The sequence below is a fragment of the Triticum urartu genome, chromosome 2 (genome assembly GCF_003073215.2).
Source record: "Triticum urartu cultivar G1812 chromosome 2, Tu2.1, whole genome shotgun sequence".
Classification (NCBI taxonomy): domain Eukaryota; kingdom Viridiplantae; phylum Streptophyta; class Magnoliopsida; order Poales; family Poaceae; genus Triticum; species Triticum urartu.
Genome location: NC_053023.1, coordinates 65,398,125 through 65,414,080, shown reverse-complemented (window position 1 = coordinate 65,414,080; position 15,956 = coordinate 65,398,125). Strand labels below are relative to the sequence as shown.

The following is a 15,956-nucleotide window of genomic DNA, read 5'->3' as shown; positions in this document are numbered from 1 at the left end:
TCATCACATGGTGTCTCATCACGAAGAACTGTCGCAATGGTGCATACTCAGGGAGAACAGCTATACCTTGAAATTTTAGTAAGGGATCATCTCATAATGCTAACATCGTACTAAGCAAAATAAGATGCATAAAAGATAAACATCACATGCAATCAAAATATGTGACATGATATGGCCATCGTCATCTTGTGCCTTTGATCTCCATCTCCAAAGTACCGTCACGATCTCCATCGTCACCGGCATGATACCATGATCTCCATCATCTTGATCTCTATCAACGTGTCGTCACATGCTTGTCTTGCCAACTATTGCTTTTGCAACTATTGCTATCACATAGCGATAAAGCAAAGCAATTATATGACGCTTGCATCTTATGCAATAAAGAGACAACCATAAGGCTCCTGCCAGTTGCCGATAACTTTAACAAAACATGATCATCTCATACAACAATTTATATCTCATCATGTCTTGACCATATCACATCACCATATACCCTGCAAAAACAAGTTAGACGTCCTCTACTTTGTTGTTGCAAGTTTTACGTGGCTGCTACGGGCTTCCAGCAAGAATCGTTCTTACCTACGCAATAAAACAACAACCTAGTATAGTGATTGCTTTTTGATCTTCGGAAAGAACCCTGTTCATTGAAACCGATTCAACTAAAGTTGGAGAAACAGACACCCACTAGCCACCTGTGTGCGAACACTAGTAGAAAAAGGGGCTTTGGTTCGGCCAGAAAAGAGCATTAGTACTGGTTGCATTACGAACCGGGACTAATGTGAGCATTAGTCCCGGTTCGAGCGGCTAGGGCACCGTACATGCATTACTCCCGGTTCAAATGGGACCTTTAGTCTTGGTTGGTGCCACGAACCGGGACTAAAGGGTGCGATGCCCATTAGTACCGGTTCATGCCACCAACCGGTACTAAAGGTTACCGGTTTGTGCCACGAACCGGTACTAATGGTGCAATTTTAAAATCCTACAACCCCCCCTCCCCCCCCCCGGTGTATCGCCTTTTTAGTTTTGTAAAAAGCAAAAGAAAATGATAAAAACTTCAGAAGTTAAAATCCTTTGAGATGTAGTTATGTTACTACATCTACTAGTTAGGAAAATTTAAAAACTTAAATTTGGACATGTTTTGCAAAAAGTGTAGGGAAAATGTAAAACGGCTATAACTTTTGCATACGATGTTAGAAAAAATGTATAATATATCAAAATGTTCAGCAAGAAAACCCGCATCCGATTTTGACCGCCTACGGCCAGTTTGCAAATTTGTAGAATCCTCAAATTCCAAAAGGAAAAAAGTTATGCTCAAATTTTAGTTTTTTTTTAAAAAAAATTCGTTAAATCTGGTCAAACTGTGGTCAAACTACTTATTCAAGAAGTATTAGTGTTACTAAATAATTATTCAAGAATATTAGTGTTACTAAATAATTATTTCAGTTTTTTTGAATTTTGGTCAAATCTGGTCAAACTATGGTCAAACAATGGTCAAACTACTTATTCAAGAAATATTAGTGTCACTAAATAATTATTGTTTTTTGGAACAATAGTTTTAAACTCAAACAGTGAAATGTGTGACTTCATGCTCAAGCTAAACTCCTGAGGGTTAATAGGATTGACATCTCACTATTGTCAGCAAAACAACAAGTGCAGACTTGGAAATGAGGGAGAATAGAACACGAAAGTTAAGCGTGCTCAGGCTGGGGGAGTGGGACGATGGGTGACCGTCCGGGAAGTTAGATGATTTGGAATGATGAGGGGTGATTAGAGATTAAATTGAGCAGTGATGAGGGGTGATGAGAGATTAGAGGTTAAAATAATTCAGAAATTTGAAAATCGGGAAAGAAGTTCAAAAAAAATCCTTTAGTACCGGTTGGTGTTACCAACCGGGACTAAAGGTGGACCTCCAGGCAGCTGCCACGTGGAGGGCCTTTAGTCTCGGTTCGTATAAGAACCGGGACTAAAGGGGGACCTTTAGTAACGACCCTTTAGTCCCGGTTCCAGAACCGGGACTAAAGGCCCTTATGAACCGGGACAAAAGGCCCGTTTTCTACTAGTGGAAGCACATCGGTAGATCCAGTCTCGCGTAAGCGTATGCGTAATGTCGGTCTGAGCCGCTTCATCCAACAATACCGCTGAATCAAAAATCAACTAGTGACAGCAAGCAATATGTATATACCCACGCCCACAACTCCTTTGTGTTCTACTCGTGCATATAATATCTACGCATAGACATGGCTCGGATGCCACTGTTGGGGAACACAATATTTCAAAAATTTCCTACGATCACGCAAGATCTATCTAGGAGATGCATAGCAACGAGAGGGGAGAGTGTGTCCACATACCCTCTAGACCGAAAGCGGAAGCATTATGTAACGCGCTTGATGTAGTCGAACATCTTCGTGATCCAACTGATCAAGTACCGAACACACGGCACCTCCGCGATCTGCACATGTTCAACTCGGTGATGTCCCTCGTACTCTTGATCCAGTTGAGGCTGAGGGAGAGTTTCTCAGCATGACGGCGTGATGAGGGTGATGATGAAGTTACCGATGCAGGGCTTCACCTAAGCACTACAACGATATGACCGAGGTGGAAATCTATGGAGGGGGGCACCGCACACGGCTAAGACAACTGTCAACTTGTGTGTTCTAGGGTGCCCCTGCCCCCGTATATAAAGGAGCAAGGGGGAGGCCGGCCGGCCCTCATGGGGCGAGCCCCAAGTAGGATTCCAACTAGGAACAGGAATCCTAGCTATTCCTAGTAGGTTTCCAACAAGGGAAGAGGGGAAGGAAGGAGAGGGAGAGAGGGAGAAGGACAGGGAGGGGGGAGCCACCCCCTCCTAGTCCAATTCGGACTCCTCAAAGGGGGGGGCAGCCCTAGGGCCCTCTCCTCCCTCTCTCACAAGGCCCATGTTGGCCCATTAGTCCCCTCGGGGTTTCGATAACCCCCCTGGCACTCTGATATTTATCCGGTGATCCCAGAACTCATCCGCTGTCCGAATAACATTGTGCAATATATCAATCTTTATGTCTCGATCATTTTGAGACTCCTCGTCATGTCCGTGATTACATCCAGGACTCCAAACTACCTTCGGTACATCAAAACACATAAACTCATACTATCGATCGTCATCGAGCATTAAGCGTGCGGACCCTGCGGGTTCGAGAACTATGTAGAAATGACCGAGACTCATCTCCGATCAATAACCAATAGCGGAACCTAGATGATCATATTGGTTCCTACATATTCTACAAAGATCTTTATCGGTCAACCCGCATAACAACATACATTGTTCCCTTTGGCATCGGTATGTTACTTGCCTGAGATTCGATCGTCGGTATCATCATACCTAGTTCAATCTCGTTACCGTCAAATCTCTTTACCCATTCCGTAATGCAACATCCCGCAACTAACTCATTAGTCACATTGCTTGCAAGGCTTATAGTGATGTGCATTATCGAGAGGGCCCAGAGATACCTCTCCGACAATCGGAGTGACAAATCCTAATCTCGATCTATGCCAACTCAACAAACACCACCAGATACACCTATAGAGCATATTTATAATCACCCAGTTACGTTGTGACGTTTGATAGCACATTAAGTGTTCCTTCGATATTCGGGAGTTGCATAATCTCATAGTCATAGGAACATGTATAAGTTATGGATAAAGCAATAGCAATAAACTAAACGATCGTAGTGCTAAGCTAACAGATGGGTCATGTCAATCACATCATTCTCAAATGATGTGATCCCATTTATCAAATGACGACTCATGTCTATGGTTGGGAAACTTACCCATCTTTGATTAACGAGCTAGTCAAGTAGAGGCATACTAGTGACACTCTGTTTGTCTATATATTCACACATGTACTAAGTTTCCGGTTAATACAATTCTAGCATGAATAATAAACATTTATCATGATATAAGGAAATATAAACAACAACTTTATTATTGCCTCTAGGGCGTATTTCCTTCACTTCCGCCTTCATCTTGATTGCCGGCAATTCTTCTTGCATCACTTCAGCTTGAAGCTCCGACCTCTCCAGCTTCTGCTCAAGATCGCGAACATGAGCAGCCACAGCATCAGCTGCTTTGCCGGAGTTGTTCCTAGATGACTGGAACCGGCGTGTCCTTCATTTCTTCCATCTCAAGCTAGCATATGGAGGAAAATGATAGGCATTATTGGGAGAACTATTTCACATTTTGCAAACCAACCCAAGCAAGAGAAACCAAACCAACACACAAATGGATTATTTGAAGCAACCAAACCAGCACACAAAATCTATACATAGATATTTTACTCAAACTCAAACAGAAGAAGATGATGACTAGTAACTTGACAGCATTATTTGACTAGTAACTTATGTGACCTGGAGACATGCAATTGGAACAATATGATCGCTTCATCAAGGCCAGAATGGTGGTTCTATATAAGATGGCTTCCCGAGTGAGCCGATCATCAAACTAACATTCGGATCATATTTCATCATATCATAAAAATGCAACAAATAGCTACAGCAAGTCTTGATATATTTGTTGAACTATCAAACAATATCAAAGCATGGAACATAGTGTGTGTTCTTGACTGGCTCCGAATCAAACAGCATCAAACAACATCAAACCTAGCTGTGAATCAAACAGGGCTGAGGTTTCTAGACAAAAGTTTGAACTGGTTGGACAAACATGGAGTGACTTACCATAGCAGTCTTGACTGGCTCCGAAAACCCGTGCTTCTTGCTGTTGTGGGTGGCCTTAAACAAGTCAATCGCAGACAGCTCCTCACCCTTATGCTCTTCTTTCTAAAATGTTTTTCAACAAAAATCAAAATTTTATTCAGCAAGAATCAGAAATGTTATTCAACGAGGATCAAACGGTAAGATCTCTAGAGAAAAGTTCTCAGAGTGAGAAAAATTTGTGCTGTGTAGTGCCTCGAACCAGCTCTCTAATTGTAAACGACTTTTTCTCGATTCATCTAGTTTGACACACAGGTTTCCTACAAAAAAGCATATTGTCAGCATTATCTAGCACTAGCATATCATGTGCAGAACATAAAGCAGCAAACAAAGCAGAGACAAACCTTGTGTCTTGGGGTAGACCACATCTCCACCGGAGCTTGCCATTCACCGTCCATATCTGGCACCGAGACTTGATGCTGACTTTGTTTCCAGCTACGGTATCAAAATACTTCTTCTTGATCTGATGGCGTCTGCTCTTTGAATTTTTCTGTAGAATATCTTTGCACGCAGTGTTGATGGTCTTCAAGTCTGTGTTCATCTCAAAATTTGCCTACCAAGACATCAAACAAGGTAGGAACAATATTAGTGATCATGCATAGGTGTAACAGAAAATAGATAGCACATTAACTACGAAACAAGTAGATGTCCAGATTTAAGTTTTTTAATTTTCCTAACTAGTAGATTTGGTAATATAACTACATCTTGAAAGATTTTATTTTTTGAAGTTTTTATCATTTTCTTTTGTTTTTTTCCAAACTAAAATGCCGATACAGGGGGGGTAAGAGTTTTTGAGATACAAACCCCTTTAGTCCCGGTTTGAGACACGAGCCAGGAGTAAAGGACATCGCACCCTTTAGTACTGGTTCATGTCTGAAACCGGGACTAAAGGTCTAATCTTTAGTCCCAGTTTGAGATACGAACCGGGACTAAAGGGCATCGCACCCTTTAGTCCTGGTTCGTGTCTCAAACCGGGACTAAAGGTCCCATTTGAACCGGGACTAATACCTTCCCGACGGCCTAGCCGCTCGAACCGGGACTAATGCTCACATTAGTTCCGGTTCGTAATGCAACCAGGACTAATGTGTACATTGAGCTGTGACCAAAGCCCTCTTTTCTACTAGTGTTATTAAGGGTCAGTTTGGTTGGCATCCTCGTCATGTATTGCCTGGCCTGGAATTGTCCCTGGATTCTACTAGTGGTTGTTTGGTTGCTGCCCTATGAAAAAGAGAACTTGCCTAGCGTGGACTCCTTGTATTGTAAATTTGTAATTAGCCTGGGCAGAACTCGAGGCACTCTAATTAGCCTGGGCCAGGCGATCTAGTTCGGACGCCTAGGCCTGTGGCCACGAGCTAAATAGCAACCTGGATGGGACTTTGCATGATAAAAAAATGATTCACGGACTGTATGATGGGACGTTGATGCTTTACCAGGCGAGGGACCAAACCAAACGCTTGGTTGCCACACTAGCATGGTTAGGCAGAAAAAATTCATGTTTGATGTCCATGCCAGGCAGCAGAAAACTTCCTGGCACGAGGGCTAGGTCACCATCCAAACTGACCGTAACTACTTGCCATCTCATTATTTTTGCTTATGTGGCATCTACATTACTAGTTATGTTATGAGCCGTTGTGAAGAGAGATAGGAAGCTCATCGGCACCACACAACGAGGCGACATCTGACATTTTGGTCTTTCGTTGGCCTTTGAGTTGTCGCCTTGTGGGCACTATACTCATCGATTTAATGATTGCAATTTTTAAGTAAACATTGAGGGAGTACATGATTTTTCCCTTTTCTTATACAATAGGGTATATAAATATGTGAAGAGATTCGCTAACTGTCAGTCTAGCTAGTTCCTACAGATCATTAGTATCACTAGTAACAATTGTTTGAGCTCTTTGTCTGAGCCTCCGGTTCACAGGCAGGACTATTATTTACTTTGTCCCGGGTTCTCCTGCCCAGGAACCAAAGCACGAGGGGGATGGCGATGTAGGCGAGCACGGCGGCGAACAGCGTGATGACGTACCCCATCGCCTTGCACCCTCGGCTGCTGTCGACGGCATACGCCCCGAGGAGGCCGAGCAGGTCTAGCACGATTGCTGTGTTCATGGCATAGAGCAGGAAGACATTGTTCTGCAGAGACTCCTGCAGTAGCAGGACGATGACGACGACCGACGCCACGAACGAGGTCGAGTAGCAGTAGAAGAAGGCGCTGTACCGGGGCGGGTTGCTAAGCCGCATCATGGCGTTCCCCCCATGGTCGCCATCGGGCGGCTTCATGGCGGCCTGGTAGGTGACGCTCGCCGCCAGGATCACCAGCACCATCATGTACTTCCGCCTGGCACTATTCCCGCTCTTGTGTTGTCGCCTCATTGCCCTGTCGCCGGCTGGACTTGGCCGTTATGAGTTGCGGTCTTCTTCTCCATTGGAATCGCCGAATATGAGCAGGACCAGCAGCGCCATGACCGTGATGGCAATCAGCGTGATTGCCGCGGCGACCAGGACGAAGACGTACATGATGCTAGCTGCTGAGGTAGTCCCGCTGAGGTAAGCGCCCATCAGGCCGAACAGGGCGATCACCAATTCACCATGCACACATATAGCGCGTAGCACCGTATGCCCGGCTTATACAAGTTCGGGTTCACAAGCAGGATGATGAGCATGATGGACACCATGAAACTCGTCGAGTTGCAGTAGAAGAACGCTTGGTACCTCATCCCGTATGTGTCGGCCATGATGGGTTCTCCCGCACGGTGCCCCTCCGTGCAGAAGCCCTCCTGCGGTGTCAGTCCAGCTTGGTAAGTGATGGTAGCCACCAGGATGGCGAGAAGCAGCAGCCGCTTGCGCCTCTTCTCCAGCTTCCTGTTGTCCTTGTTGCTCATTTCCTTGTGTTCCAGCGTGAAGAAGACCACGTGAATTACCACGTACACCAAAGTAGCAGCCGGCAAGGCTATGAGCTTGACGGTGGTGACGATGTCCCGGCAGCTCCCGGTCGCGTACGCGCCAATGAGGCCGAGCAAGCACAGTAGCATCACCACCACGAGAGGATTCGAGACAACCACCAACACCATCATCATGAGGAAGATGTAGACGAGAACCAGGTCGATCAGCGCGATGACGTTGGCAGAGGAGCCCGCATTCCCGCAGCTCCCGGCGACGTAGGCCCCCCAGGAGGCCGAGCAGCACAACCAGGATGAGCTCGCACAGCTGCACCATGGCACAGAGCACCGGCTCTGCAGGCTCCGGACCAGGAGCAGCACGATGATGAGCAGCGACACCATGAACCCCGTGGTGTTGCAGTAGAAGAAGGTCGTCCGGTGGAGATGCTGACGGCCGTCACTACCGGAATTGCACCCTATGCTGACGGCCCTGGCAGTCGGCATAGCCCTGCTATGTCGTCGGGACAGGCCCCCGTCGGCATAGGTCCGTCGGCAACATATACGTCGGCGTAGCCCGGGAGGTCGTCGGCATAGAAAGGCCGTCGGCATAGGACCTATCCCGACGTTGTCCGTACAACTATGCCGACGGCCCTGGCCGTCGGCAACGTTCCCATCTAACAGTGGCCGCCGTCAAGTGACGACCAACCTCTGCTCGCCACGTGGCGCAACTAAGCCGACGGCTAGGCCGTCGGCATAGATGCCACGTGTCGGCAACTCGGCGTTCCTGGGACAGGGCTATGCCGATGGCCTAGCCATCGGCTTAGCCGTCGGCTTAGTTTAAAACGATGCCGACGGCTAGGCCGTCAACACAGATGCCACGTGTCAGCAACTGGGCGCTCACGCGAGCACTATGTCAACGGCCTAGCCGTTGGCATAGTTTGTATTTGATTTTTTTTCTTTTTCCTGTTTGTTTCCAGATCAATTCAATTCAAATATACAGCAAATATATATGATGGAAATAGACATATGGAACAAATCTAAGTATCATCTGGCACTGTCACAACAATATATGCATAAGCATCATCAGAATCAACATAAGCATATAAAGAAATCACACAAGTCATCTAAAGGACCATCAAAAGTAACCGAAAGGATCATCACCACCACATACAAGTCATCTAAAGGATCATCATCACCACACACAAGTCATCTAAAGAAACATAAGCATAAGCACACAAGTACCCAAAAGGCTTAAGCGCCAGGACGTCGAGCACCGCGGAGGTCATCACCACCAAGACCGCCGAAGCCCAGGTCGTCACTTCTAGCAGCAGTGCTACCGCCAAGACCGCCTCCACCTCCGCCTCCGCGGATCGGAGTGGTCGGGCTCCGTGACTCGGGAGTGCTATGAAGACCACTGCCGACGGTTGATCCATCGGTTCCCTGGATGTTGAAAAGACATATTAACGGGATATATGACTGTGTTGAAAGGCATGATATGATTTGGGTGAATAGATTGGGGATGAACTAACCGGCGAGGGGCCAGGTTTCTGTGCCACAAACTCCTCAAAGGTCAGCAGCCTTGGTTGTGCAGGAGGACATTGTGCTGGTTGCAATTGAGGTCACTTGCCGGCCGCCATTTCCTAAAATACGTGCTGCATCTGGCGATCCCTCTGCACATGGTATGCATAAAGGCTCTCGTGCCACGCCATGGTCTCCTAGCGCGTGTACTCCATGTAGGCCTACGGTATGACATGATGGAACTCATAAAACTACTAAATGCGGAAAATAAAGTGAGCAATGAAGATAAGAGGGAAAATACTTGCAGTTTGCCGCACCTGAAAGAGGGACTGTGACTGTGCCCTGGTCATTGGCGTGCTCGTGCGCTGGCTCAGGCTCGGGTCGATCCGATGGAGCTGTGTGTAGGAGATAGTAGGAGTGATCACATCATCGAGAATCGCCTCCCGACCGTGCTCCTTGGGCCCCATGCCCACCACCACCCTATCGTCCAGATCCGCCGCAATGGGGTCGGGTGTGTCAGGATGTAACTTCAGATACCCATCGGAGTAGGCCTTCTTCCTCTGCGCGGTCTTCTTGCCGTAGTGCTTGGGCTCGCCAGGCTTAGCCGTTCCACTGGTCAAAGCCCGCTCGTGCAAAGTCAAAGGGCTAGATCCCATGCTCAAATGCTACAGCGTTAGGCGAGATGGGGACCCTGGGGGTAGCAATTCCACCGGAGCATTGCACCGGGCCCTCATACATGCTGTACGGTGTGGTGGCATGTCCGAAGAGGCGGCACGCGTCTCCGGGGTGTGCCCCTGATACGTCTCCAACGTATCCATAATTTTTTATTGTTCCATGCTATATTATATTCTGTTTTGGACATTCTTGGGCTTTATTATACACTTTTATATTATTTTTGGGACTAACCTATTAACCGGAGGCCGAGCCTAGAATTGCTGTTTTTTGCCTATTTTAGGGTTTCGCAGAAAAAGAATATCAAATGGAGTCCAAACGGAATGAAACCTTCGGGGATGTGATTTTCGGAACGAACATGATCCAGAGGACTTAGACCCTACGCCAATACATCAACCAGGAGGCCACGAGGTAGGGGGCGCACCTACCCCCCCAGGCGCGCCCTCCACCCTCGTGGGCCCCCTGTTGCTCCACCGACGTACTCCTTCCTCCTATATATACCTACGTACCCCCAAACTACCAGATACAGAGCCAAACCCCTAATTCCACCGCCGTAACTTTCTGTATCCACGAGATCCTATCTTGGGGCCTTTTCCGGAGCTCCGCCGGAGCGGGCATTGATCATGGAGGGCTTCAACATCAACACCATAGCCTCTCCGATGAAGTGTGAGTAGTTTACCTCAGACCTACGGGTCCATAGTTATTAGCTAGATGGCTTCTTCTCTCCTTTTGGATCTCAATACAAAGTTCTCCCCCTCTCTTGTGGAGATCTATTCGATGTAATCTTCTTTTGCGGTGTGTTTGTTGAGACCGATGAATTGTGGGTTTATGATCAAGTTTATCTATGAACAATATTTGAATCTTCTCTGAATTCTTTTATGTATGATTGGTTATCTTTGCAAGTCTCTTCGAATTATTAGTTTGGTTTGGCCTACTAGATTGATCTTTCCTGCAATGGGAGAAGTGCTTAGCTTTGGGTTCAATCTTGCGGTGTCATTTCCCAGTGACAGTAGGGGCAACAAGGCACGTATTGTATTGTTGCCATCGAGGATAACAAGATGGGGTTTACATCATATTGCATGAGTTTATCCCTCTACATCATGTCATCTTTCTTAAAGCGTTACTCTGTTCTCTTGAACTTAATACTCTAGATGCATGCTGGATAGCGGTCGATGTGTGGAGTAATAGTAGTAGATGCAGGCAGGAGTCGGTCTACTTGTCTCGGACATGATGCCTATATACATGATCATACCTAGATATTCTCATAATTATGCTCAATTCTGTCAATTGCTCAATAGTAATTTGTTTACCCACTGTGAATACCTATGCTCTTGAGAGAAGCCACTAGTGAAACCTATGGCCCCCGGCTCTATCTTCCATCATATTAATCTTCCAATACTTAGTTATTTCCTTTTCCTTCTATTTTACATTGCATCTTTGTCGGAGTAAATAGCCATGGGTAGCCTAGACGGCTTCCCCAGGCCCTTTTGAAAAAATTACGAGCCCGTCCGGCTCTCAAGAATCCAAGACATGGGGCCGCCTTCCCCTTGCTGGCTGTCACCCAGGCCGGCTTTCGGAAGGTGGCCCGACTTTAGCCCTCATGAAGAAAGCCATGGGAGGGCCGACTTCGAGAAGCCGGCCACGAGGAGGCCGACTCCAAGAAGCCGGCTCCCATAAAGCGGTCGAGACCGTACCCTCAAAGTTTGCATCCACCTAGCGGCGATGTGACGGGGCGTGGCTACAGTGAAGCCTGCCACCCCCGAATCCCGGAGCACGCCTGGCACAGTGCGCCGTACGGAGTGGGCAAGACCCGTCCGGCACGGCACTGTTGCCATGTAGACCCTGATGTCACCCACGACGGGCCGCCAGCGCGGCCCACGGGCGGTGGGCCCCTTCGGGCAGAGAGACGCCCGAAGGCGGCCAGGCCTCCCCCAGTCGGCCCGAGACGGGGCCGGCTCCCCGCAGCCGGCTCGCTACCCCCCTCGAAGGAGACACCCCATTAAGGAGACAAGACGCGGTAAGGCTACAGCGATCGCCCACCGGTCGGCGGCACTGTAGCCACGGTTACCTCGACGAAGCCCTCGTCATCAGGTTGAGGCAACAGTAACCAGCCACCGACAAGACCCTTGGCAGTGGGGCCTGCCTGTTGCCAAGGAGTTGGCAGCCGGCGGGACCCACCAGCCGGCGGGCCCTAGCAGTCGGCGCAGAAGCCGGCGAGCGTAGTCATAGACGGCTGGGCCCCGCGCCCAGCCGGATTACCATTGTACCCCCAGGGGGTAGGCCTATATAAACCCCCCGGGACGCCCATGCAAAGGGTTGATCCCTGCTAGTTTTAGGCACCACATAGGGAGGAGAAGAGAGCGAGCCGTGCCCTTCTTCCTCCTCCCACCGAACAGCTCAAGGAGCATTGTGTAGCTACTTATCCATCTAGTGATCATGCGGAGACCCCGCAGAGCAGCAGTAGGGGTGTTATCTCCACGGAGAGGCCCGAAGCTGGGAAAGATTCGCCGGCGTGCATGTCTTCGCCTCATCCCGTTTCCAGGCACCGGCGACGTCTTACTGGCTCCCACAATGATAAGCCACCTGTTGGCATATGTCGCACCTACCACCCGACATTTGGCGCCCACCGTGGGGCCAGGTGCATCGGCGTCCGGAGACCTGTTCTGGACGGGAACCCTCTTCCTCCCCAGCGAGCGTAGACAGCCTGGCACGCCCGATGGCGCTTGCCACGACGCGCTGCAAGGCGTCACCAGCATCTGCGCGGCGAGCAGCCTCGCCAATCTCCTCGACGAAACCCTCATCTCCGACGAGCTCGCCTCCGATGCGGCCACCGACCACCTCGCCAACCTCCTCGGCCAGCTCCATGTCTCCAGCGAGCCCGCTGTGGATCTAGAGTCGGTTGGCTCCGCCGACCCGATGCCTGTCGACTCCGACACGGCCTCCTTCGACACCTTCCCCACCAACGTCGCGATCTACAACGACCCGCTTCCTCGGACCGACGGGCGCGATACTATCACCACCGAAGTGATGGTCGTCGGCCAGGGCGGCCCGGCCGACGAGAGTGCCCACGACGCCCCGCACGCGGCGGCCCACGACTTGTCCACCCCCCTCCCGGCTGATGCCGACGAAGAAGCACTGGAGGCACGCCGCCTCGCCCTCCTCGCAGAGGGCCGGAGGCTGGCTTCCGTGAGACGCCTCACTAAGGCCTACCAGCGCGAAGCTGACCGCGCCGCCTTCGTCACGCCGGCCCCGGGCGGGCCAAGCCGGGCCGGCATTGTCAAGCAACGCGGCGCCGTCATCCCCGACATGCTGGGAGTCGACCGCCCGGTCTATGCCACTCCGCTCGAGAACTTGCGTGCCGCCCAGGCGGCTGTGGACGAGTTGGACGGCTTGGAGGCCGAAGAACTCCCCCACATGACCCGGCGCATCCAGCAACTGATCGACGCGGCCGCACGACGGCACGAAGCCGACGCCCGCGCGGGAAGCCCTCCCCCGCGACGAGATCACGACGCGACGTCCCGGACACCGACTACGACCAACGCCCGCGCGCGGCGCGAGAAAGAGCCGGCGGCCAGCCGAAGCCGCACCCGAATCTCCATCGAGCGAGACGCGGACGGCCATCCCCGAGCCATGGAATGGCGGGGCAACTCGCCTCCGCCTCAACCCCGCGGAGAGAGATATCCCACCACGCCGCCAGTGGCGCACCCGACTCTCAGCGGCCGACTAGGTCGCCGCGAAGGAGTCGGCAAGAACGACGCCCGCCATCGGATCGACCGCCTGGAGCGATCCCTGGCGCTGGAAGAAGAAGACGATGTCGGCCCGCCTTATTTCGGCCCCCGCATCCGCGACGAGCCTTTCCCCAAAGGGTTCTCGCTCCCAAGAGACACGCCCAAGTATAACGGCTCCGTGAAGCTGGAAGATTGGTTGATCGACTACTCCACGGCGGCCAGCATAGCCAACGGCAACCGGCGCGTTGCCGTGAAGTACGTGCCCCTCATGCTGCAAGGCACGGCGCGGAGCTGGCTCAACAGCCTCAAGCCTCTCAGCATCAACAACTAGCTAGATTTCACCGAAGCATTCATCCGCAACTTCACCAGCACCTACAAGAGGGCCCCCAAGCCCAGGCAGCTCTCCCTGTGCGTACAGGGCCCAGCCGAGTCCACTCGCGACTACCTCACGCGTTGGGCCGAGCTCCGCAATTCTCGCGAGGGGGTGCACGAGGTGCAAGCCATCGAATACTTCACTGCCGGGTGCCGAGAAGGTACCCTCCTCAAGCACAAGCTCCTCTGCGACGAGCCGACTACGCTCGACGAGCTTCTGGACATAGAAGACAAATACGCCACCGCCGACTCTTCTATGAAGACCGAGCTCTGGGTAGACGCGTCCGGGAAAGTACTCAACCCGGCGCCCAAGATGCCGGCAGGGGATTCCGGCCGACGCCCACACCCGAACGACCACAAGCGCAAGGGCCCTGCGCCGCCTCCCGCTAGTCGGCAGGTGGCCACGGTCGAAGACGCGCTGCCTGAAGGGCGACCCGCGCCCAAGAAGCCCAAGGGCGGCCGGCCGGCTTGGCAGCCGGCTTTCTCCTACGAGCAAACTCTCGATGCCCCGTGCAAATTCCATAGCGGCGCGAAGCCGTCCAACCACACAACCCGGAAGTGCCATTGGCTCACCCGAATCTCTAAAGGCGAGGGGCTCGCGCCGCCTCCACCTGCCGGCCCGCTGCCTCCGGCCGCTCGGCCCGCAGTCGGAGCCGTGCACGACGAATTCCCCGACGAGCAAGAAACCTACATCGTCTTTACAAGCCAGCTCGAAGACCGGCGCGGCAAACGCCGAGAGCGCCAGGAAGTCAGCGTGGTCGCTGCCAACCCCGCCGGACACATGCATTGGTCAAAAAAACCCATCAGCTGGAGCCGGGCCGACCATCCAGAGGTGATGCCGTCTCCCGGCTCTTATGCGTTGGTCCTGGAAGCCACCCTCGCGACGGACAGACGCGCTGCCCGCTTCTCCCGCGTGCTGATAGATGGCGGGAGCAGCATCAACATCTTGTACCGTGACACCCTGGAGAAGCTAAATGTCAAGACGAAGCAACTCATGCCTACTCGGACAGTGTTTCATGGCATCGTACCCGGCTTGTCCTGCGCCCCCATTGGCAAGATCAAGATTGATGTACTCTTTGGGGACAAGGAGCATCTCCGCCGGGAAGCAATCTGGTTTGAAGTGGTGGACCTGGAGAGCCCCTACCACGCGTTGCTTGGCCGACCCGCCTTGGCCAGTTTCATGGCAGTTCCCCACTATGCATACCTCAAGATGAAGATACCAAGTTCGAAGGGCGTCATCACCGTAGCCAGCGATTACAAGAAGTCTTCCGAGTGCGCTGCCGCCAGCAGCCGGCTGGCCGAGTCCCTTGTGATTGCCAAAGAGAAGAAGATGTTGGACCGGGTCGTGGCCATGGCCAGCAAGCAGCCGAACCAGTCCCCCGACCCCAAGGAGTATGATGCCCAAGGATCTTTCCAGCCGGCCAAAGAAACCAAGAAGATACCCCTTGACCCCGAGCACCCCGAGAGGTTTGCCGTCATCAGGGCAAGCCTGAACAGCAAATAGGAAAGCGAGCTCGCCGATTTCCTCCATGAGAATCGGGACATCTTTGCATGGTCCCCCAAGGACATGCCGGGTGTTCCGAAGGAATTCGCCGAGCACAAACTACAGGTCCGAAAAGATGCGAAACCAGTCAAGCAGCCCCTCCGCCGACTATCAGAGGAAAAGAGAAGGATTGTAGGGGAGGAGATAGCCCAGCTTCTGGCAGCCGGCTTCATTATGGAAGTCTTCTTTCCAGAGTGGCTTGCCAACCCGGTCCTCGTGTTAAAGAAGAACAACAAGTGGTGCATGTGTATAGACTACACAAGCCTCAACAAGGCCTGCCCTAAATATCCCTTTGCCCTGCCGAGGATTGACCAAGTGATAGACTCCACGGCCGGATGCGAGCTGTTGAGTTTCTTGGATGCTTACTCAGGATATCACCAGATAAAGCTAGATCCGGACGACCGCCTAAAGACCGCCTTCATCACGCCATTTGGAGCCTTCTGCTACCTGACTATGACATTCGGCATAAGAAATGCCGGTGCCACTTTTCAGTGTTGCATGC

General features: G+C 51.3%; 1 pseudogene; it reads right to left on the bottom strand.

Annotated features, from left to right (window-relative positions):
• Positions 1–6,617: 6,617 nt before the first annotated feature.
• The window catches only part of LOC125535068, a 71,671-nt pseudogene continuing 62,332 nt past the window's right edge, over positions 6,618–15,956 (bottom strand).